We start from the raw sequence: 25700 nt of genomic DNA on the forward strand, positions 1-25700 counted from the left end.
TTGCAATTCCACTCATTGAGGCAGAGGTAGTTCTATGACTGGTAAGTCTGGAAGAAGACTGAATAAGGTAAGCCTATCCCAGCCCTTACCCCTCTTCACCTCTCTGCATTTCGCAACCAACACAAAACTTGGCTCTTGCTTTTTTTCAGCTAGAACATAAGCTCAGCGCTAGAGGTGCTGCCCTTGCAGTGGGGGCTGCTCTGCCCGGTGCAGCACAACCATGAGGAAGTGAGGTAAGTCTATATTCTAGGAGAGGTTAGGGAGCAAGCCCATTGGGCTATTACACTGAACTAATTTTTTTCAACTCAGTCTTTCTCAGTAACAATGGCCATCCTAATGGCCATCATCTGTCCCCCTGGGTTTTGTTTCATTTTGTTTTCCAATTTCTCACTTTGTTCAGAGCCAAAATAAAAGAAGGTAGAGAAGAGAGATGCTACTTTTTAAACATTCTCAAGACCCACATAATATTCATAAACTCTAATATGGAATATATTCATAGAATTTTATATAAATAGGGTCATTCTCTTAAATGTTAACTATATTATAAATTTGATATTAAAAATATATTCACTTCTTACCTTCCCCATGTCACAAACTTCTTCCCCATGAGTTTCTACTTCTCTGTACTTTCCTCAAAGGCTGAGACCTTTCATATTATTTAGTCTGAGATTTCAGGAAAAAAGGCAAAGAAACAGAGAAGGGAAGGAAGAAATATTAATGCTCTCTATATGTCAGGCACTAAGTGATTTATATGTACCTTCTGATTAAATTCTCACAACAAACCCATTTTGTGGATAAGAAAACTGAAGCTAGGAAAACAATAAGCAAGTTGTGTAAGACCACAAAGGTTGATAAAAGTTACACTTCTTTCAACTTCATCATTTTCTGACTGTGTTTTATTCAGCACTTGTCTTAGTATGCCATATGATACCATAATTATTTTATATATGTTTCCTGTCTCATGAATCAATTGTTAGCCTCTTTAAAGCATAGATCATTTCCCATTTCAATTTATATCCATGGTTTGTAACACCGTGCCCTGGACCCAGCAGGTGCTCAGTAAATATTTGTTGGTGATGGCCAAGAGCTCCTAACAAATGAGACCATAAATAAACAATATTAAAATGTGACTGGATGTTAACTATGGAATTTGAAGCTGTTGTGCAAGTTCAGTGGATAAAACAGGGGATCTGTTTCTGTTCTGTATAAGCTATAAAAGGATATGGTATCTAAAAATAAAATATGTAGTAAAATTTTTAAGAACTTTGAAACCCGGGACATGGTTCTACCATTTCTTAGCTATCAGACCTTGAAAAAGTCTCCACCTTTCAGTTCCTTTCTTTTTCTCAAAAGGAGTTACATTTTCCTGAAAAGGTTATGAAGGGTAATAACAGCTTGTGTGGATTGAAAACTGTAATAATCTGATATTATCGATTTACATTTGTCTCTTGGTAACACTCTATGCTGAAGATGATATAATGATATATGATATTGTACAACAGTAATATACATAATATCATATAATATGCTTCACAGCTATAATATGAGATCATATTATACTGCCATTTTATAATATCTATTAATTTTTTGGTCATAGCCTCGGGTGAGTTCTCAATACACATTAAGCCTTAGTTTCTAGACAGAGAAAATGTGGTTATTGTCACTGATATGAAGTTGCTGCATCTTTTCCTGTCTTCTTCATTTCCCACTCCTGCTTGTCACTTCTGTCCCACAGCATGTGTCCTGTCATAACCATGAACTATTAACTCCTTCAGGGAAAGTTTTTGCTAGGGCTTTTCTTCCACCTAATTTTCCAAGCTCCTATGAATCCCGATATCTTCAACCTTATCCTGTTCTTGCTGCAGACCTAGATTAAGAATACCTGCGTTCATGGGGTCACCCAGATGGCTCAGTTGGTTAAGCAACTGCCTTTGGCTCAGGTCATGATCCTGGAATCCCAGTATCAAGTCCCACATAGGGGGAGTGCTCAGCAGGGAGTCTGCTTCTCCCTCTGACTTCTACTTTCTCATGCTCTCTCTCTTTCATTTAAGAAAAAAAAAAAAAAAAAGAATACCTGAGTTCATACTGGCAAATTGACAGATCGACAGAATCCATATTAGGTCATTTTCAAGTCTCTGCATATAGTACTGGCTGTGAATTCAGCACATGTTTAAAAATGCCTAGTGGTTGGAATTTAATTTTATCATAGGAAAAACTCACCTGTGTTGCCTTTCATGCCCTTTCAAGAAGCTCTTTATGTCCAGTATAATTGAGTTTACCTGAAGACAAACTCCTAAAAGAAAATAATCACTAAATTAATATTTTTTGAGAAATACAGATTTTTAAAAATTTTTTTAAATGCATGGTTTTGAGTTTTAAAAATTCAAAAAAGATAGATAAACAGGAACTAAAAATTGAAAAGCCCCTATGATCCGATCTTTATCACTGCTAGATATCATTAATAATTACTGAGTATCTTTCTTGAATATAGTTACACAAACACATATATGCCAGTATTACCTTCATACTCCCTGCACACACATTATTCACATACTAAAATCTGTACATATACTTATTCTTTTTTTAAAAGATTTTACTTATTTATTTGTCAGTGAGAGTGAGAGAGCACACAAGCAGGGGGAGCTGCAGGCAGAGGGAGAAGCAGGCTCCCTGCTGAGCAAGGAGACCAATGCGGGAATTTGATCCCAGGACCCTGGGATCATGACCTGAACCAAAGGCAGACGCTTAGCTGAATAAGTCACCCAGATGTCCTATACTTATTCTCTAAAAACATATGTAGTAGGTACTACTAATACTGTTCTAGAACTTACTTAAATATCTGAAATACAATAATCATAATAGTTGTATACTGGATTCTACAATATATAACCAATGTGTTCACAGTATTTCAATGCATATTCCATAACTTATTGTACATTTCTTCTATTTATGAACACTTCAATTTTTCCCTTTTTGTGGGGAGGAGTTTACAAACAGTGCTTCACTGAATATGGTTGTGACAATTATTACAAATTTGAGTCAATATTAACAAATACACCAGTTTGTTATCTATATTTAAGATTCTGGTTGCCAGAGGGGAGTTGGGTGGGGAAAATGGGTGACATAAAGGGGATTAAACTACATTGAGATACCACCTTACACCAGTTGGAATAGTAAAAATTAATAAGGCAAGAAACAACAGATGCTGGAGAGGCTATGGAGAAAGGGGAACCCTCTTATGCTATTGGTGGGAATGCAAGTTGGTGCAGCCATTTTGAAAAACAGTGTGGAGGTTCCTCAAAAAGTTAAAACTAGAGCTACCCTATCACCCAGCAACTGCACTAACTGAATATTTACCCCAAAGATACAGATGTAGTGAAAATAAGGGTCATATGCACCCCAATGTTCATAGCAGCAAGGTCCACAATAGCTTAACTGTGGAAAGAGCCAAGATGCCCTTCAACAGACGAATGGATAAAGAAGATGTGGTCCATATATACAATGGAATATTATTCAACCATCAGAAATGATGAATACCCAACTTTTGCATCAACATGGACAGGACTGGAGATTTTGCCGAGTGAAATAAGTCAAGCAGAGGAAGTCAATTATCATACGGTTTCACTTCGTTGTGGAACATAAGAAATATCATGGAGGACATTAGGAGAAGGAAGGGAAAAATGAAGGGGGGAAAATCGGTGGAGTTGATGAACCATAAGACTCTGGACTCTAAGAAACAAATAGAGGATTTTAGAGGGGAGGTGGGTGGGGGGATAGGTTGGCCCGGTGATGGGTATTAAGGAGGGCACATATTGTATGCAGCATTAGTGTTATATATTAACAATGAATCTTGGAACACTACATCAAAAACTAATGATGTACTGTATGGTGACTAACACAATAAAAAATTTAAAAAATTTAAAAATATAAAACAAAACCTTTAATTTTTTTTTAAAAAGTGTGCAATTATCTTTATGAGTACTGATAAATGTATAGAATTTCTGAATCATTTTATTATATATCTGAAACTTATATAAACTGTATGTTAATTACACTTGAATTTAAAAAAGGAAACAAAAAACATTAACACATTTATAGGTGGCATAAAGAAAAGGAGCATAGTTCAGTTAAAGTACAAAAACTATTGTATTTTGGTAGACATTCTTCCCCAAAAGTTAGACTACTTTACATTTCCAAAAATAGTGTATAAGAGTGCCAATCATATAGTTGAAAAAAAAATGGCAGTCTATTGCATTGCTATCTTATTTTGATGTCTTTTTTTTATGAATGAAGTTGACTATTTTTCACTGCTTTTATATTATGTGAATGGCATATAAATCTAACTATACTTTGCATTCCCACTTTTTCCATTCATAAAACATTCCCTCCAAAATGGTGACAGTCTTGTGCAAAAGGGGAAATCTTAACACTCCGGCTTCTGAGTAGTACTTTTCTAACATTTTGTTTCAGGGCCCTTTCTACACTCAAAAAATATTGGGATCCCAAAGTGTTTGTGTTTATGTTATTTATATCTAATGACAGTTATTTATCACACTAATATTAATGCTAAAATTATTAATAATTATTACATGTAATACTAAACCCTTGTAAACCCATTATAAGTTAACATAAATGATCTTAAAGAAAAGAAACTATATTTAAAATAAAAGAAAACAGTTAAATTCCAGTATCTGCTTCTGAATTTCATTTATTGTGATATCAAATATCCTGTACCCTCTGGAAAACTTGGTGAAATTCTTATAAGAAAATGAAGACGAAAGGACAAATGATGACGCAGTAGTATTATTAAAGGCACACCTTGTGTGCCTCTTTAGATACACACTTGTGGATTCCCAAGGGTACCTGGACCACACTTTGAGAACCACTTATTTAGAGCAAGACTTTCTGTCTATAGAAATAAGAATATCCTGTTTGTTTTTTATGTTCCTTGAGTTTAGTCAGGATTCAGAAATCAACTAATCACCAGCAATGTTGTTATCAAAAAGCTGATGCCATGAGAAAGAAAACACTAAGGCTTCAAGAATTGATTAATTCAAGTGGGTTTTTTTGTTTGTTTCTTGTTTTTTAGTTTTGGCTTCATAGTTGTGAACAAACAAATCCTCTGCTACAGGTAATTTATTTTGGAAAGTTTTGAGCCTTAGAAAGATTCAAAATTGAAGTTAACAGTTTATGTGTTTCATGACTTGATTTTTGTATCTTCAATTATGCCTAGTGATTAAATTTCATATTGACTGTGCTTGAACTCAGTTTATTATATTATTAATTTTTTTCCAATGACAAGAATGATGGAAGTTCAATTTCTGCATGAGAATATGAGCTGACAAGTTTTGTCTCAACTTCTTCCGAGGATTTCAGTTGTCTGTTTTCCTATTGAAATTCAAAGATCTGTGCTATTATTTTTCTTTTATTGCCTTAATTTATTGCATACACATATAAAATTTATATACATTCATAGATGTGATTCAGATACGTGTATTTCTCTCTCATTTGCCTCCTCCAACTTTCTATCCCCTTGATCTACTAATGCCATCCCCCTCCTCAACAACCCCAAGTAACCCATATATTCTTTATATTTATTTCCATGCTCTCATAATAATGTACTTCCTATACACACACATAAATGCAAAATACATTTAAAGGTACAAATTTTGGGGCACCTAGGTCACTCAGTTGTTTGAGTGTCCGACTCTTGATTTTGGCTCGGGGTTATGGGATCAAGCCCCACATCGGACTCAGTGCTGAGCATGAAGCCCGCTTGGGATTCTCTCTCTCCCTCTGCCCCTCCCCCACCTCTAAAAAAGTAAAATAAAATGAAATAAATAAAAATAAAGGTACACATTTTTTTTTCAAAAAACTGTGATCATATTATGTACATTTTTCTGGATCTTGCTTTTTCTTGCTAAATAATTACCCATAGTGAATACCAACAAGGGAATTAGTATATATATATTTCTCAAGATTTCATTAAGTTATCTCTATACCCAACGTGGGGCTCAAATTCACAACCCTGAGATCAAAAGTCGCACATGCTACTGACTGAACCAGCCAGGTTCCCTGGAATTAGTATAGTTTTAATTTACTATTCTTAAGAGTTGAAAAGTATTTTATTTGTTTATTTATTGTGAATTCTTTTAATTTTTAAAATTCCAGTATAACATACAGTGTTCTATTAGTTTCAGGTATACAATGCACTTTAAATGTATTCAACCATTCATTCTTCTATTAAGGGCCTTTCCATTATTGCTAGTTAATTTTTTATTTATTAATTATTGTTATTTTATATCCTTGCCATCCTGAACAATGCTGGAATACACATCCTTGATGGTATATATATGATCAATTTGTATCATATCATTTATCATGATAATGTATATACACATCAGCAGTTTCATTTTTATAGGACAAAAAGATATAAAGCCAAAGTAGAACTGCTGGGTCAATAGGGATATAAGTTTTTAAAACATTTTTAATATAAGTTTCAGATTGCTTTTCAGAAGAGATACAGAATTCACAATTCCATCAGCAAGACATGAGGATATCCTTATAAGTGTTAATCACACCTGTTAAATTTTAAAAGTATGAATAGTATAATATAACAACACATTATATTACTCATGGGTTTGAACATCTTTTCATACTTCGTTGAAATTTTCAATATGTTCTTCTGAAAATAATCTACTCCAATTCCTTGCATACTGTTCACATGGGACTCTTCCTGCTTACAGTTTTGGCCGAGGCTGCAGCTCTAAGAACAGTAGGTGCTACCCTCACATTCTAAATCAAAGTGGCAGTTTTCTTGTGCAGGACTTAAAACGGAGGTATCAAAAACTGGTTCAATAAACATTAATCCATTATCTGCATCCACTATCTATAAGAAGGCTAAGAATGTAGTAAAAATTTAAAGAGAAAATAATGATGGGTATTACAAGTGTTCCATTGGAAGGAAACAAGTGTTTTCCCTTTGCTTAAGACCAAATGAGGAAGCTATCATGATGGTATAGGGAGCCAGATATATATATATATATTTATATTTATATTTATATTTATATTTATATTTATATTTATATTTCCTGGAAGCTAAATGAATGGAATTAATGGGGTCTCTGGTCAGAAACACAAATTTGAAGTATTTTAAAAGGAGGAGTCAAGGGACTTGAACTGAGAAAATGGCCATGAGGAGCCATAGTGTGAGTTGGTGTCACCTTGACTGCCCAAGATGGAATATCCCCAGTTACAGGTGGAGAAAACCTACAGAGTGCCCCTCAAGAGAAAAAGCCACTCTTTGAATATAGACACACAAGCCAACACAAGATAAAATCATACAACTTGTCTTGCCCCTTAGTTCTACTCCTACTCTGTACTCCAATCCCAGAGTAGATTTTAAAGCAGCTTAGTGAATAGAGGAAGAGGACATGATATAAAGGGATTTCACAGGAAAGGTAAGGAAACAGAAAAACAAAAGATGGCCACACCCACATACTGGTTTCCTCCTAAGTATTTTGTTTATCTTTTCTGAATTCTTTGGGTGATTACTGAGTTATTTTGTTACATTTTTCTTCTCTAATAATTAAGGCCATAAATGTTTCTGAGTATTGCTTTCACTCTTTCTCATGGGCTTAAGTATTGTTTCTTATGGGGAGTTTGCAATTTTCCTTTGATCGAAGGGTTATCTGGGAGTGTGTTTCTTTTTTGTTTCTTTCTTTTTCTTTTTCTTTTTTTAAGATTTTATTTATTTGACGGAGAGAGACACAGCAAGAGAGGGGACACAAGCAGGAGGTTGGGAGAGGGAGAAGCAGGCCTCGTGCTGAGCAGGGAGCCAGATGTGGGTCTTGATACCAAGACGGTGGGATCGTGACCTGAGCTGAAGGCAGACGCTTAATGGACTGAGTCACCCAAGCACCCCAGGAGTGTGTTTCTTTCTTTTCTTTTCTTTTTAAAGATTTTATCTATTTATTTGACAGAGATCACAAGTAGGCAAAGAGGCAAGTCAGAGAGAGAGGGAGAAACAGGCTCCCCGCCAAGCAGAGAGCCCAATGAGGAGCTCGATCTCAGGACCCTGAGATCATGACCTGAGCCAAAGGCAGAGGCTTAACCCACTGAGCCACCCAGGCAACCCTGGGAGTGTTTCTTAACTAGAATTTATTTTTTAATTTTATTCAGAAATGTATTTCTAATTTTATGAAACTATTAACAGAGCCATTGTTAGGGTTTATAAGTAATACTCCCTTCCTCTTCCTTCTCTTTCCAATGAGAACGAGTTGGGAGTTTTAACCAGGAGCCAAATATATGGAGATGAAAATGTCAGTTTTAACACAGGGTAAGTCTAAGTCCAAGGTAGGAGCTTGCTAACCTTCACCTCTGAATTAACAAGGTTTACGACATAGCCCCTCAAAATGTTAAATTACAACACCTAGGGAAAGCTCACCCCTCAAAATTTACCACCCAGAGAAGTGGAGAATTTGTGATTTTTCTTCGACATGCTAGGGTTCAAGTGTGAGTCCTGGTGAACTCTAAGTGGACACACTGATGTCAGAGTAACTGTTCCCTGCATGCATGGTCAAGCAATGTTGTAGAAGTCAAGCTGCTATTTTCTACACACATACCAAGAGACTTCCCTGCTTCTAGCCACTTCATATTAACTTAGACTCAGGAGCAGGAAGACCTCAGCTTACTGCTCATCAACTCCTACATTAATATCTTTAAGATCAAGGAGAGAAGGTTTTGACATGTAGGACCAATGTAGAATTTGCTCCCAAGGGTCCATGAATCTCAATAGTGTGCTGGCTCTGTAGACACTGCTATCTGAGCTCTTCTATTGGCTTAGGGGAGAGTGCTATACCAGTTATCTACCAGGAAGATGCTAGATCAGAAAGCTACCAGCTAGGAAGGAGTTCACTTGCCTTTGGCTAGATGTTAGACTTAATAGATCCTAAGTTCAAGAGAAGCAGGTGGAGTAGGAGTAGTAGGCAAAAGGGAATCAGGTAAAGTTCACGTAGATCATTTTTCCATTATCCTCTCTCATTGTCATTTTAAATAGTATGCAATATTTATTTTTCTACATTCTCATTGCAGAAAGTGAAATTTGAGGGGAAGTTACCCAAAGATAGCTTTATTGATGTTTTAGAATCTTCCTTCTTAGTTGTTCTTTTGTATCTTTTAAGTCTTACAAATAAGGTTTTTTATATTATATGCACTTTTTCAGTTTTATTAAGGTATAATTAACATATAAACTTGTGAGATATTTAAACTGTACATGCAGTGATCTTATTTTTGTATGTATATATTGTGAAAGGATTCCTCCCATTTAGTTTACACATCCATGATTTTACATCTTTTTGGGGGGAGGGGTGAGAACATTTCATTTCTATTCTCTTAGCAAATTTCAATTATACAATACAGTGTTATCAGTTATAGTTACCATCTTTTACATTAGATTCTCATCTAATTATTCATCTTATAGCTGAAAGTTAATAACCTCTTATCAAATTCTATTTTCCTCACTCCCCTGAAAACCATTTTTCTACTCTGTTACTATGAGTTTGGCCTTTATGTTGTTGGTTGTTGTTGTTATTGTTGTTGTTTTTTAAGATTCTGTATGTAAATGATACCATGCAGTATCTGTCCTGTCAGGCTTATTCCACTTAGTAAAATGCCCTTAAAGTACATCCATGTCAGTACAAATGTTAAGAATTTCTTCTTTTCTACAGCTGAATAATATTCCTATGTATATGATGAATACACACACACATCTGTGTGTGTGTGTGTGTGTGTGTGTGTGTGTGTGTGTAGAAAGAGAGAGAGAGAGAGAGAGATAGATGAACACTTAAGTTATTTCCATATGCTGGCCATTGTGAATAATGCTGTAAAGAACACAGATGTACAGGTAGCTCTTTTAGATCTTGTTTTCATTGCCTTTGGATACATACCCAGAAATGGCACTGCGAGATCACATGGTAGTTCTACCCTCAACTTTTTGAGGAAGCTCCATTCTGTTTTCCATAGGAGTTGCAGCAGTGTATATTAGTTCCAAATGGAATAAAAGAATAAAATCAAATCCTTAAATCATAATGCATACAGAAACCAACCATAAATAATTAAAGAACCTCAGCTTTACAGTAAACTATTATGTTACATATGTGCAACCTGGATGAGTGTGTAGGAGAATTCACAGCTTCCTGTGTTCTTCACAGTAAAGAAAAATAAATGATAGCAATCATGTTCATCAACTAGAGAATGAGCAAATAAACTGCTCTTTTTCACAAAGAAGAAATTATATAGTAGGAAAAGTAAATGAGCTATAGCTACATACATTATTAACAATATGGTAATAATAATAATATAATGTTAAGTGAAAAGACAAGTTCAAACAGTACCTATGGTAAGGTATTGTACTGTTCTACTGTTCTCATTCTTGGCTTGGGCATTGTCATAGGTATCTATTATATAATGCATCAATAAATGTATTAATTGATTAAATGGTTAAGATAAAAGAAGGTTTTCTGTGGAATTAAGGATGACAAAATGTATAATCCAAGTCCAATAATAAAAATCTGTGTTTAATACACTAAACGTAAATTTTTACTGAGATGCCTCTCTATAATTTTTCCTCTGTATCAGAACTTCATTCTTATGTAGGACTAATGTATTTCATTTCAAATGCTTTATCACATGTTGAATATGTGCCAGACAAGTCCTCCATCATTATTCTTATTTAATAAGGCAGTCCTCACTTTTCTCCATCCTGTGCTAACTGAACCACAAGCATATCAGAATTGTGTCCACCATTTGCACAATATCTCAGTTACTATGAAACCATTCAAAATAAGGGCACAGTTTTGACAAACATGAATTTTAGTTAATGTTACACTATTACACAACTGTCTACATTTTTCAACATTTCACCCAAATATTTTGTTAGATAAATTTAGAAATATGTCAAGCTAAAAACCAATTTTATTATAAAACTCATAGATTAATTAGGGGATAATAGCCATATCTATAATTTGCATCAAAACTATTGAAAAAATAATAGTTACCAGCTATAAAATAAAAATACATAACAGAATATTTGAAGCTCTATCAGATATAAAATTCTATTAGATGGAATTGGAAACTAAACCTCATTAACCTATGGTGCCTCCTTCTCTGCTCCTGAGCAGAGCCATCTTCTAACCATTCATAAGTTGGTCAGTCCACATCTTAACTGCCCTGGAATGTTCTAGGGCACAGAAATCAATTTCCCATAATAGATCTTGCTTTGTGTGGAACATAGGACTCTACGGGACAATAGTCAAGTAAAAGTAAGTCTGATAGAGTATACAAGAGAGCAGTAGGACCTGTGTTGCAAAGAGCAATGTTTCCAGGGAGAGTATGAGACTAGGATTCACTATCTCCTTAACATTGCCTCTTGGAGGCCTATTAACTCTAAGAAAGTGAAGGACGTAGAATAAAGAATCTACCAGGGACCCAACCTGCCTGCTATGAAAAAATATTTGAAAAGACTAGTCATATAAAGAAAATAAAACTTTTTCTTGTTTTGTTTTATTTATGGCCAGAGGAAGAAAATATTGAAAACTGAGAATATCTCTGGCAACACTAGCTATCACGTGAGCAACAACCCCTGAGCAACAAAGGTCAGGGAGAATGGAAACTGGAACAGAAAGATGCTGGAACCACAAGGAGACTTGTATCTGTCAGAATTCTGCCTATCTAAGTACTCTTAGAAATTTCAGCCCTCCAAGAAATTACTCAGGAAGTCTGCAAAGAGGAAATAAAAACTTGGACTTCCTGTAAGTCAAGAGAGCATTAATTTAGAGATTTGAGGCTTGGGGTATTTCTACAGATAAAGGAGTCATCAGGAAATAGATGGGTGGCTTACAAAAATCCACAATTTTCCTAGATGAGATATTATCATATAATGTCAAATGGACCAAAGAGTTTTTATCCCCTTGCCTTCTTTAACTCCCATGGTTCTTACCAACTGGCAATTTTCTCTCAGAGATTATCTGGCTGTCTGAAAATATTTTTGATGGTCACAATTCAGGGTGGCTGCTACTGGCATCTAGTGGGTAGAAGCCAGTGCTATTCTATACACTATGCTGTTCTATATGCTATGCTAAACATCCTAGAATACAGAGAACATCCCTTCACACAAAGAATTACCCATCCCCAAATGTAAATCATATGAGGTTAAGAGGCCCTGGTTTAAGACACATCCTCATTATCCAGGCCTCCTGAGTATGAGCCTAGCACTTGTACCAGTATGCCACTTTGAAGGGCTATTATGTAAGTCTCAAGCATGAACTAGACCTTTTTATTATTTCATTTTTTCCTATATATATTTATATACACCTGTTCTCACCAACATGTCTTCCTGCTTTAGAGTATATTTGTATCACTCTCCTGAGTTAATCCACGACAGATAACATATTATCTTTAAAAATATGGCTATCCGTCAATTCTGAAAAAACAAAAACAAAAACCTCATCTGAAAAACAAATTGGTTGCAATTATAGCTTCATCTGGTCCCTTGGCATATATCTGTAATGCTGATTTAGTGCTTCTGATAAATGTTTCCCCAAATGCATCTCTTTAGCAGCATTAGAAATAATAGCTGAGAGAAATGAGTCTTTCCAGTTGCAGTAACTATAGTTAGAGAGTGTATATTAACTCAAATTTATTGCTAGGATATTTGTAATGTCCAAGCATTTGTTTTATATATTTCTCTGATAGGTGTCATGATGAAAAGTAGTAACACAAAGGCATGCCGTAATAAATAGGTTGCTGGCTTTAGGGTTTTGGGTGTGCATGTTTTCTTTGGTTTTTCTGAAGCTGCAATTAATGAAGAGAAGTAATTAAACAGCTGTTAAGAGAGAAGCTGCCTGAGATAGTTGGTATATTTATCCAATGTTAGAACCACTGCCCCGCTGCTGAACTTTATCTATACATAGCTGTTTGGGTTAAGCTTTGTGAAAACATCATGTTTTGATATCTCAATTGCTTTTTTGTTAAGAGAGGAAGCATCATAGTTTAATTTTAAGAGGGGGGAAAAAAACTGGAGGGAGATCAAGAGTGTGACCTTGAAGTGTTTTTGTTCATGCATCAAGTCTCCATTCATGCATAAGCATGCCAAGGGAGTAATCAAGGTAGCTGTTTCTGTCTTCCCTGACTACTGGGTGTTATTGCCCAAATCAAGTACGTTAAACACATTGTGGAGAAGATAGGAAAGGAAATGAGCCTTTAAACAGATTTTTAAAATATTTTTAACTTGGCAGTCTGTCTAATAGGGAATCATTTTTCTTTCGAAGAACAATGGATGGTCAGTATCAGTTATTTGTCAGAATCAAGTTGAAAAAAAACATGATAGGTACTTGATTTTGAAAAAAAAAGTTTTTTAAAATAAAAATCATTCTACAGTAAAAACTTTTATATACCATAGGTAAGACTGATCTATTCAGATACTATATGGTGTCAAAGCATTCCAAGGATTACTGGAATTTAGGGCAGAAATGCAAAAGTTTTTGAGTGGGTAATAAGAAATTCTTGGTTTAAGTGTAGAAAATGAAATAAAAGGGAAGAATAACTCACAAGTTTGGCAAAACAAATTTCTTAATCTTATCCAGATATTTAGAAATTATTTGGCATTATAGGAAGCTAATTATTGTGTTTACAGGAAGAAGATGCTTTAAGTACAAGGGATTTTTTTTCCTTCTTAATAAAATGCAAGATAAGAAAATCCTTCTTTTGTGCTACACTGGAATGCTTGGAGTAAGGAAATGTGGATACCCATTGAAAAAGAATCTCACTTTAACTTTCTGAAAATAAACAAAAATGGTGCGATTGGTTCTACCAAAGTTTCTCATGATAACTTGAAATTTCAGGGTGTATCAGAAAACTTGACTTGGCCTAGGATTCTGGGAACATTCAAATTCTTTCCTATTATTAAGAAATCGCATGAGAGAGTACAAACTAAAAGGAGTTTTAAATTTGTTCCCACTTTGCAATTATAAGGCCATTAATTAATAGCTGATTTTGTAACCATTCATTGCCATTCACTGCCTTTCTCTATCATGGACTACTCAAAAACAGTGTCAACCCACAGTAACTTGTTTGTAACAGCAAGAACAATTTCTACCTAACAAAATCCTGTTTCTATTTTTAAGAATCTATAAAAATATTGATGACTATATGCAGAATAAATGGATTATTAATAGGAATTTCATCTTCATATTACCTTGTAGACTTCACAAAACTTTCAGAAAGTGATTATTTACATCTACAACTTTGCTTTAAGAAAGTTGAATTTAGGGCTATTTGCACATGAGAAACTGAGGTTCAGAGTTGCTGCATGATAAGCTTGAGGCCACCAAGTTAGCAAATGCTATAGCCAATTATAAAACCAATGTCTTTGTACTAAATGCAGAAATCTGTCTCCCAAATAAAATAGCCAGTATTGTTACAAGAGGATAATATCATCTAGATCTTCTACAATTTTATGTCTACAATTCTAATTTAATAAGTCTAATAAAAAGTTACCCATCATGATAAAAAAAGAGGACTAATATATAAGAAATAAAGAAAACCATAGGAAAAGAAAGAGACCAACAGATAATTTAGACAATTTTCAAAATTACTATAATAGGGGCTCCTCGGTGGCTCAGTCGGTTGAGCATAAAACTCTTGATTTCAGCTCAGGTCCTTGTTGGGATCATGAGATTGAGCCCTTACATAGGGCTCTGTGATGGGTAGAGTGTCTGCTTGAAATTCTCTTGCCTTCTCCCTCTGCCCCCCTCTTCTCACTCCCCTACCCCACACGCTCTCTCTCTAAATAAATAAAATCTTACAGAAACAAAATAAAATTACTGTAACATATTGAATAAAATAGAGAAGTAGATTAAGAATTTCAGCAGAGAACTGGAATCCATTTTTTAAAAAATAAGGTCAATTCTAGAACTCTGCTCTGTAATACGTTAACTGCAGCCAATTGTGGCCATTTGAACTTAAATTGAAGTTAAATAAAATTTAAAGTCCATTCCTTTCTAAGACCAAAAAAAAAAGATTTTTTTAATAAAATTTATAAGTCCATTCCTTTCTAAGACAAAAAAGAAAGAAAGAAAGAAAGAAAGAAAGAAAGACAAGAAAAGTCAATTCCTTTGTTACACTACATATTTTAAGAGCTCAGTAGTCACATAGAGTAGAAGGTTATTGCAATAAGCAGTACAGTCTATAGAGTATTTTCTTCAGCCCAGAAAGTTCTTCTGGGGAGAACCCTTCTAGAAATAGAAATTATAATAACTGAAATTATGAAATAAATACACAGGTTTAATATCAAACTAAATAAAACAAAACAGATTACTAACCTGGAAAAGAAGTAGTTAGAAAACATCCAAATTTGTAATAGAGTGGGGAGCTTGACAGATCCTCTGCCCTATAAAACAACTATTTAACTGGAGAGAATATTTTAAAAAAACCATGAAAAGGTAGTCTCTGGATATTGTCCTACTAGCACACAAAAAGTAGAGAAATATCACTGAAGGAAATATATTAAATCTTGGTAAGAACAGTGAGACTCTATGACATTTAAGCCATTATTTCCTCCCTTTCCCCATAACCTATACCAGCTCAGATTATGGAAACTTTACTCTTGGCACATGGAACTAAGAAGTCCACTCTCCCTCCACTTCTAGGTCTAAGGCCATAGCTTCACTGGTATTTCTCAGGCCTCCTAACTCCAAAACTTTATTTGATGTGGGAACAGCTAAGAAAACTAAAACTCTGTTTCCACACCCACCCAGACCCTACTTATTATAAAAGAAGCTCTACTTCAGACAAAAAAAAAAAAAAAGTCTAGGAAAATGGGGGCCCTAACCATACCTCCATACCTACCCTAGATCACCTATAGGATAAAGGTTCCATGACCAAAAGGAAAGCCAAGGAAGACAGGAGCTAATATGTGACAGGAGCTAATAAATGACAAGGCAAAAGCAACATAACATTAGTCCCAATGGGACAAATAACCAGTGTTACCACAGTATGTTATATAAAATGTCCACTTGGAAAAAAAATTAAAAAATTTTAAAAAATAAAATAAAATAAAATGTCCACTTTGGGGATACCTGGGTGGCTCAATTGGCTAAAGCAGCTGCCTTCAGTTCAGGTCATGATCTCAGGGTCCTGGGATTGAACCCTACACCTTGGGTTCCTTGCTCAGTAAGGAGTCTGCTTCCCCTTTTCCCCTTTCACTCCTCCTGTTTGTGCTCTCCCTGTCAAATAAATAAAAATTAAAAAAAAAATAAAAATAAAATGTCCACTTGTAACAAAAATTACAAAATAAAGACAGAGAAAGTGCAACCCATATACAGTTCAAAGAACAAGCTTATAATAAAACTGTCTTTGAGGGACACAACTAGTAGGTTAAACAAAGACTTCACTAACAACTGTAACTATGTTCAAAGAACTAAAGGAAACAATGTCTAAATAATCAAGCATTTATTGTTTATTCTTAACTAGTGCAAAATATAACTGTTATAAGTAAAAATAGTAACCAGGGATGGGGTGATTAATAACATAGATAAATAAAATGAATGACCACAATGTCATACATGATGGCAGGAAAGAACTGGTAATACACTATTATAAGATATTTGCATTAAATGTGAAACAGTGTAGTAGTATTTGAAGTTAATACTATTTGTGAATGTATATTACAAACTCTTGGGAAACCATTAAATATTTTAAAAGAAACATAATTCAATATGAGAGGAGATAAAACCTTATCATATAAAATGCTTAATTAAAATCTGAAACGAAAGAAAAGGGAATGGGGAGGGACGGAAAAGCAAAGAAAAAAATAATGAATATAAGAGTGCTAACTTTGATCAAAAGAAAGCTGAATAGTTATATTAATTTCATAAAGCTAATTTCAGGACAGAAAAATGTCCAAGGATAAAAAGAAGTATTATAGGGAGAGGAATCTGAGATGGCAGAAAAGTAGGAGGCCTTAGTTTTGTCTGGTCCCAGGCATTCAGCTAGACAGCTATCAAATAATTGAGAGCACCTGCAAACTGAACAGGAGAGCTAAGAAAAGAATTGCTGCAATTCTACAAATAGAAAAGCAACCACTTTCTGCAAGAATGACAAGACAGAAAAACTTACCCTCAGAAAAGAGAACAAGAGGCAGTACTGATTGTCAGGGATGTAATCAATATGGTTATAAATAAGATGTCAGAACTAGAGATCAAAATAATGATTATAAAGATACTACCTGGGCTTGAAAAAAGCATAGAAGGTACTAGAGAATCCCTTTATGGAGAAATAAAAGAACTATAATCAAGTCAAAATCAAAAAAGCTATTAATGAGATGCAATAAAAAAAGAAGGCTCTAATGACTAGGATAAATGAAGCAGAATTAGTGACATAAGAAACAAAATGATAGAGGAAAAAAGAGGATGAGAAAAAGAGATAAACAACTACTGGATCATGAAGGGAGAATTTGAGAGATAAGTGGCATGATAAACAAAACCATATTGGAATAACTGGGACTCCAGGAGAAGAGGAAAGAGAGATAGGGGCAGAAAGTATACTGGAGCAAATTATAGCTGAGATTTCCTTAATATGGGGAAGAAAACAGGCATTCAAATCCAGGAGGTACAGGGAATCCCCCTCAAAATCAATAAAAATAGGTCAAAACCTAAACTTATAATAGAGAAGCTTGTAAACCTCAGAGACAAAGAGAAAATCCTGAAAGCAGCTCAGGACAGGAGGTCTGTAACATACAAGAGTAGAAAAATTAGACAGGCAGCAGACCTATGCACAGAGTCCTGGCAGGCCAGAAAAGATTGGCATGATATATTCAAGGTGCTGAGTGAGAAAAATATGCAGGCAAGAATACTTCATCTAGCAAGGCTGTCATTCAAAATAGAAGGAGAAATAAAAAGCTTCCAGGACAAACAGAAACTAAAAGAATCTGTGAACACTAAACCAACCCTGCAGAAATATTAAAGGAGATCTTGAATTGAAGAGAGAGCTCAAAAGTAACATATACCAAAAAGATACAGAGACAATTTACAGAAACAGTGAATTCACAGGTAATACAATGGCACTAAATTCGTATTGTTCAATAGTTACTCTGAATGTAAATGGACTAAAATCTCCAGTCAAAGACACAAGGTGAGGGAGGAGTCAAGATGGCGGAGAAGTAGCAGGCTGAGACAACTTCAGCTAGCCAGAGATCAGCTAGATAGCTTATCTAAAGATTGCAAACACCTGAAAATCCATCAGAAGATCGAATAGAAGAAGAACAGCAATTCTGGAAACAGAAAAACAACCACTTTCTGAAAGGTAGGACCGGCGGAGAAGTGAATCCAAAGCAACAGGAAGATAGACCCCGGGGGGAGGGGCCGGCTCCCAGCAAGCGGCGGAGCAACGGCACACAAAATCAGGACTTTTAAAAGTCTGTTCCGCTGAGGGACATTGCTCCAGAGGCTACACGGGGCAAAGCCCACGCAGGGTCAGCGTGGCCTCAGGGCCCGCAGGGTCACAGAAGGATCGGGGGTGTCTGAGTGTCGCAGAGCTTGGGGTATTGGAACGGGAAAGCCGGCTACAGAGACAGAGCCGACAGTAACCTCGCAGCTCGGGGTTACCTTGAACCGGTCGCAGGTTTGGTGAGCTCGGAGCGCGGCCGGAGGTCAGGCAGATGGGAGTAACTGGGCGCTGTTCTCTGAGGGCGCACTGAGGAGTGGGGCCCTGGGCTCTCGGCTCCTCCGGGCCGGAGACCAGGAGGCCGCCATTTGTATTCCCGTCCTCTGAAACTCTACGGAAAGCCGGAAAGCACTCAGGGAACAAAAGCTCCGGAAAGCAAACCCAAGCGGATTACTCACCCCGCCCCCTGATAAGGGCGGTGCAATTCCGCCTGGGGCAAAGACACTTGAGAATCACTACTACAGGCCCCTACCCCAGAAGATCAACAAGAAATCCAGCCGAGACCAAGTTCACCTACCAAGGAGTGCGGTTTCAAAACCAAGGAGAGCAGCAGAATTCCAGAGGAGGAGAAAGCAAAGCACGGAACTCATGGCTTTCTCCCTTTGATTTTTTTTAGTCTTGCAGTTAATTTAATTTTTTTCTTTTTCATTTTTTGTTTTTTTTCTCGCCTTCTGGTAAAATTTTTTTTTTAACTTTTACCTTTTACTTTTTTAACGTTTTTTAACTAGTTTATCGAATATGTATATTTTTTCTTTTTTATATTTTTCTTATTTGTTTTCTTTTTTTTAAATTCTTTTCTTTTCTTTTTTTTTTTCTTTTTTCTTTCTTCCTTTTGGAACCTCTTTTTATCCCCTTTCTCCCCCCTAACGATTTGGGATCTCTACTAATTTGGTTAAAGCATATTTTCTTGGGCTTGTTGCCACCCTTTTAGTATTTTACTTGCCACCCATTTAGTATTTTACTTGCTCCTTCATATACTCTTATCTGGATAAAATGACAAGGCGAAAAATTCAACACAAAAAAAAGAACAAGAGGCTGTACCGAAGGCTAGGGACCTAATCAATACAGACATTGGTAATATGTCAGATCTAAAGTTCAGAATGACAATTCTCAAGGTTCTAACCAGGCTCGAAAAAGGCATGGAAGATATTAGAGAAACCCTCTTGAGAGATATAAAAGCCCTTTCTGGAGAAATAAAAGAACTAAAATCTAACCAAGTTGAAATCAAAAAAGCTATTAATGAGGTGCAATCAAAAATGGAGGCTCTCACTGCTAGGATAAATGAGGCAGAAGAAAGAATTAGTGATATAGAAGACCAAATGACAGAGAATAAAGAAGCTGAGCAAAAGAGGGACAAACAGCTACTGGACCACGAGGGGAGAATTCGAGAGATAAGTGACACCATAAGACGAAACAACATTAGAATAATTGGGATTCCAGAAGGAGAAGAAAGAGAGAGGGGAGCAGAAGGTATACTGGAGGGAATTATTGGGGAGACTTTCCCCAATATGGCAAAGGGAACGAGCATCAAAATTCAGGAGGTTCAGAGAACGCCCCTCAAAATCAATAAGAATAGGCCCACACCCCATCACCTAATAGTAAAATTTACAAGTCTCAGTGACAAAGAGAAAATCCTGAAAGCAGCCCAGGAAAAGAAGTCTGTAACATACAATGGTAAAAATATTAGGTTGGCAGCTGACTTATCCACAGAGACCTGGCAGGCCAGAAAGAGCTGGCATGATATTTTCAGAGCACTAAACGAGAAAAACATGCAGCCAAGAATACTATATCCAGCTAGGCTATCATTGAAAATAGAAGGAGAGATTAAAAGCTTCCAGGACAAACAAAAACTGAAAGAATTTGCAAACACCAAACCAGCTCTACAGGAAATCTTGAAAGGGGTCCTCTAAGCAAAGAGAGAGCCTACAAGTGGTAGATCAGAAAGGAACAGAGACCATATACAGTAACAGTCACCTTACAGGCAATACAATGGCACTAAATTCATATCTCTCAATAGTTACCCTGAATGTTAATGGGCTAAATGCCCCTGTCAAAAGACACAGGGTATCAGAATGGATAAAAAAACAAAACCCATCTATATGTTGCCTCCAAGAAACTCATTTTAAGCCTGAAGACACCTCCAGATTTAAAGTGAGGGGGTGGAAAAGAATTTACCATGCTAATGGACATCAGAAGAAAGCAGGAGTGGCAATCCTTATATCAGATCAATTAGATTTTAAGCCAAAGACTATAATAAGAGATGAGGAAGGACACTATATCATATTCAAAGGGTCTGTCCAACAAGAAGATCTAACAATTTTAAATATCTATGCCCCCAACGTGGGAGCAGCCAACTATATAAACCAATTAATAACAAAATCAAAAAAACACAACAACAATAATACAATAATAGTAGGGGACTTTAACACTCCCCTCACTGAAATGGACAGATCATCCAAGCAAAAGATCAGCAAGGAAATAAAGGCCTTAAACGACACACTGGACCAGATGGACATCACAGATATATTCAGAACATTTCATCCCAAAGCAACAGAATACACATTCTTCTCTAGTGCACATGGAACATTCTCCAGAATAGATCACATCCTCGGTCCTAAATCAGGACTCAACCGGTATCAAAAGATTGGGATCATTCCCTGCATATTTTCAGACCACAATGCTCTAAAGCTAGAACTCAACCACAAAAGGAAGTTTGGAAAGAACCCAAATACATGGAGACTAAACAGCATCCTTCTAAAGAATGAATGGGTCAACTGGGAAATTAAAGAAGAACTGAAAAAAATCATGGAAACAAATGATAATGAAAATACAACGGTTCAAAATCTGTGGGACACAACAAAGGCAGTCCTGAGAGGAAAATATATAGCGGTACAAGCCTTTCTCAAGAAACAAGAAAGGTCTCAGGTACACAACCTAACCCTAAAGAGAAAGGAGCTGGAAAAAGAACAAGAAAGAAACCCTAAGCCCAGCAGGAGAAGAGAAATCATAAAGATCAGAGCAGAAATCAATGAAATAGAAACCAAAAACCAATAGAACAAATCAACGAAACTAGGAGCTGGTTCTTTGAAAGAATTAATAAAATTGATAAACCCCTGGCCCGACTTATCAAAAAGAAAAGAGAAAAGAACCAAATAAATAAAATCATGAATGAAAGAGGAGAGATCACAACTAACACCAAAGAAATACAAACTATTATAAGAACATACTATGAGCAACTCTACACCAATAAATTTGACAATCTGGAAGAAATGGATGCATTCCTAGAAACATATAAACTACCACAACTGAACCAGGAAGAAATAGAAAGCCTGAACAGAACCATAACTAGTAAGGAGTTTGAAACAGTCATTAAAAATCTCCAAACAAACAAAAGCCCAGGGCCAGATGGCTTCCCGGGGGAATTCTACAAAACATTTTAAGAAGAACTAATTCCTATTTTCCTGAAACTGTTCCAAAAAATAGCAATGGAAGGAAAACTTCCAAACTCATTTTATGAGGCCAGCATCACCTTGATCCCAAAACCAGACAAGGATCCCATCAAAAAAGAGAGCTGTAGACCAATATCCTTGATGAACACAGATGCGAAAATACTCAACAAAATACTAGCCAATAGGATTCAACAGTACATTAAAAGGATTATTCACCACGACCAAGTGGGATTTATTCCAGGGCTGCAAGGTTGGTTCAACATCCGCAAATCAGTCAATGTGATACAACACATCAATAAAAGAAAGAACAAGAACCATATGATACTCTCAATAGATGCTGAAAAAGCATCTGACGTACAGCATCCCTTCCTGATCAAAACTCTTCAAAGTGTAGGGATAGAGGGCACATACCTCAATATCATCAAAGCCATCTATGAAAAACCCACCGCAAATATCATTCTCAATGGAGAAAAACTGAAAGCTTTTCCACTAAGGTCAGGAACACGGCAGGGATGTCCATTATCACCACTGCTATTCAACATAGTACTAGAGGTCCTAGCCTCAGCAATCAGACAACAAAAGGAAATTAAAGGCATCCAAATCGGCAAAGAAGAAGTCAAATTATCACTCTTCCAAGATGAAATGATACTATATGTGGAAAACCCAAAAGACTCCACTCCAAAACTGCTAGAACTTATACAGGAATTCAGTAAAGTGTCAGGATATAAAATCAATGCACAGAAATCAGTTGCATTTCTCTACACCAACAGCAAGACAGAAAAAAGAGAAATTAAGGAGTCAATCCCATTTACAATTGTACCCAAAACCATAAGATACCTAGGAATAAACCTAACCAAAGAGGCACAGAATCTATACTCAGAAAACTATAAAGTACTCATGAAAGAAATTGAGAAAGACACAAAGAAATGGAAAAATGTTCCATGCTCCTGGATTGGAAGAATAAATATTGTGAAAATGTCTATGCTGCCTAAAGCAATCTACACATTTAATGCAATTCCTATCAAAGTACCATCCATCTTTTTCAAAGAAATGGAACAAATAATTCTAAAATTTATATGGAACCAGAAAAGACCTCGAATAGCCAAAGGGATATTGAAAAAGAAAGCCAACGTTGGTGGCATCACAATTCCGGACTTCAAGCTCTATTACAAAGCTGTCATCATCAAGACAGCATGGTACTGGTACAAAAACAGGCACATAGATCAATGGAACAGAATAGAGAGCCCAGAAATAGACCCTCAACTCTACGGTCAACTAATCTTCGACAAAGCAGGAAAGAATGTCCAATGGAAAAAAGACAGCCTCTTCAATAAATGGTGCTGGGAAAATTGGACAGCCACATGCAGAAAAATGAAATTGGACCATTTCCTTACATCACACACAAAAATAGACTCAAAATGGATGAAGGACCTCAATGTGCGAAAGGAATCCATCAAAATCCTTGAGGAGAACACAAGCAGCAACCTCTTCGACCTCAGCCGCAGCAACATCTTCCTAGGAAAAATGCCAAAGGCAAGGGAAGCAAGGGCAAAAATGAACTATTGGGATTTCATCAAGATCAAAAGCTTTTGCACAGCAAAGGAAACAGTTAACAAAATCAAAAGACAACTGACAAAATGGGAGAAGATATTCGCAAACGATATATCAGATAAAGGACTAGTGTCCAGAATCTATAAAGAACTTATCAAACTCAACACCCAAAGAACAAATAATCCAATCAAGAAATGGGCAGAGAACATGAACAGACATTTCTGCAAAGAAGACTCCTTAACAGACACATGAAAAAGTGCTCCATATCATTCGGCATCAGGGAAATACAAATCAAAACCACAACGAGATATCACCTCACACCAGTCAGAATGGCTAAAATCAACAAGTCAGGAAATGACAGATGCTGGCGAGGATGCGGAGAAAGGGGAACCCTTCTACACTGTTGGTGGGAATGCAAGCTGGTGCAGCCACTCTGGAAAACAGCATGGAGGTTCCTCAGAATGTTGAAAATAGAACTGCCCTATGACCCAGCAATTGCACTATTGGGTATTTACCCTAAAGATACAAACGTAGTGATCCAAAGGGGCACGTGCACCCAAATATTTATAGCAGCAATGTCCACAATAGCCAAACTATGGAAAGAACCTAGATGTCCATCCACAGATGAATGGATCAAGAAGATGTGGTATATATACACAATGGAATACTATGCAGCCATCAAAAGAAATGAAATCTTGCCATTTGCGACAACATGGATGGAACTAGAGCGTATCATGCTTAGCGAAATAAGTCAAGCAGAGAAAGACAACTATCATATGATCTCCCTGATATGAGGAAGTGGTGATGCAACATGGGGGCTTAAGTGGGTAGGAGAAGAATAAATGAAACAAGATGGGATGGGAGGGAGACAAACCATAAGTGACTCTTAATCTCACAAAACAAACTGAGGGTTCCTGAGGGGAGGGGATTTGGGAGAAGGGGGTGGGATTATGGACATTGGGGAGGGTATGTGCTTTGGTGAGTGCTGTGAAGTGTGTAAACCTGGTGATTCACAGACCTGTACCCCTGGGGATAAAAATATATTTTTATATTAAAAAAAAAAAAAAGAAGGGAATCTTTCTGCCCTTCAACGGACGAAGGGATAAGGAAGATGTGATGCATATACACTATGGAGTATTATGCCTACATCAGAAAGGATGAATATCCAACTTTTGTAGCAACATGGATGGGACTGGAAAAGATTATGCTGAGTGAAATACGTCAAGCAGAGAGAGTCAATTATCATATGGTTTCACTTACTTGTGGAGCCTAACAAATATCATGGAGGACATGGGGAGTTGGAGAGGAGAAGGGAGTTGGGGGAAATTGGAAGGGGAGGTGAACCATGAGAGACTATGGACTCTGAAAAACAATCTGAGGGGAATGAAGTGGTGGGGGGGTGGGAGGTTGGGGTACCAGGTGGTGGGTATTATAGAGGGCACAGATTGCATGGAGCACTGGGTGTGGTGCAAAAATAATGAATACTGTTATGCTGAAAATAAATAAATTTAATTTAAAAAAAAAAAGAAAGATACGAAATAAAGTCTGTAAAGGGTAAAAAAAAAAAAAGACACAAGGTATTAGATTGGGGGAAAAAACAAACAAACAAACAAAAAATAAAAAACCTAACAAACAAAAAAACAACAAGACCTATTAGTATGCTCTCTGTAAAAGACTCATTTTAGACCCAAACACCTCTAGATTGAAAGTGAGAGGGTGGAAAACCATTTGTCATGCTAATGGACATCAAAAGAAAGCTGGGGTAGCAACCCTCATATCAGAAAAATTAGATTTTAAACCAAAGACTGTAGTAAGAGATGACGAAGGACACTGTATCATAACTGAAGGGTCTATCCAACAAGAAAATCTAAAAATTGTAAATGTGCATGTCTTAACATGGGAACAAACAATTATATAAACCAGTTAATAACAAAGTTAAAGAAACACAGTGAAAATAATATAATAATAGTAGGGGGTTTTAACACCCTACTCACTGTAATGGACAGATCATCTAAGCAGAAGATCAACAAGGAAACATGGCTTTGAATGACACACTGGACTATATGGACTTCACAGATATATTCAGAGCATTCCACCCTAAAGCAACAGAATACACATTCTTCTGGAGTGCATATGGAAAATTCTCCAGAACAGATTACATTCTGGTCACAAATCAGGTCCTGACCCAGTACCAAAAGA

General features: G+C 36.3%; 1 long non-coding RNA gene across 1 annotated transcript in view; it reads right to left on the minus strand.

The window, feature by feature from the left end:
- LOC309868668 overlaps positions 1 to 25700 on the minus strand; it is a 289626-nt gene that overhangs the window by 187369 nt on the left and 76557 nt on the right. The window contains exons 2-3 of the long non-coding RNA XR_014313774.1: positions 2221 to 2293; positions 579 to 663 (exon numbers count right to left, since the gene is read on the minus strand). This is a non-coding gene — a long non-coding RNA (uncharacterized lncRNA). The remainder of the gene's footprint in view (positions 1 to 578; positions 664 to 2220; positions 2294 to 25700) is intronic.

This window comes from Mustela nivalis (assembly GCF_964662115.1).
Source record: "Mustela nivalis genome assembly, chromosome: 7".
Classification (NCBI taxonomy): Eukaryota; Metazoa; Chordata; class Mammalia; order Carnivora; family Mustelidae; genus Mustela; species Mustela nivalis.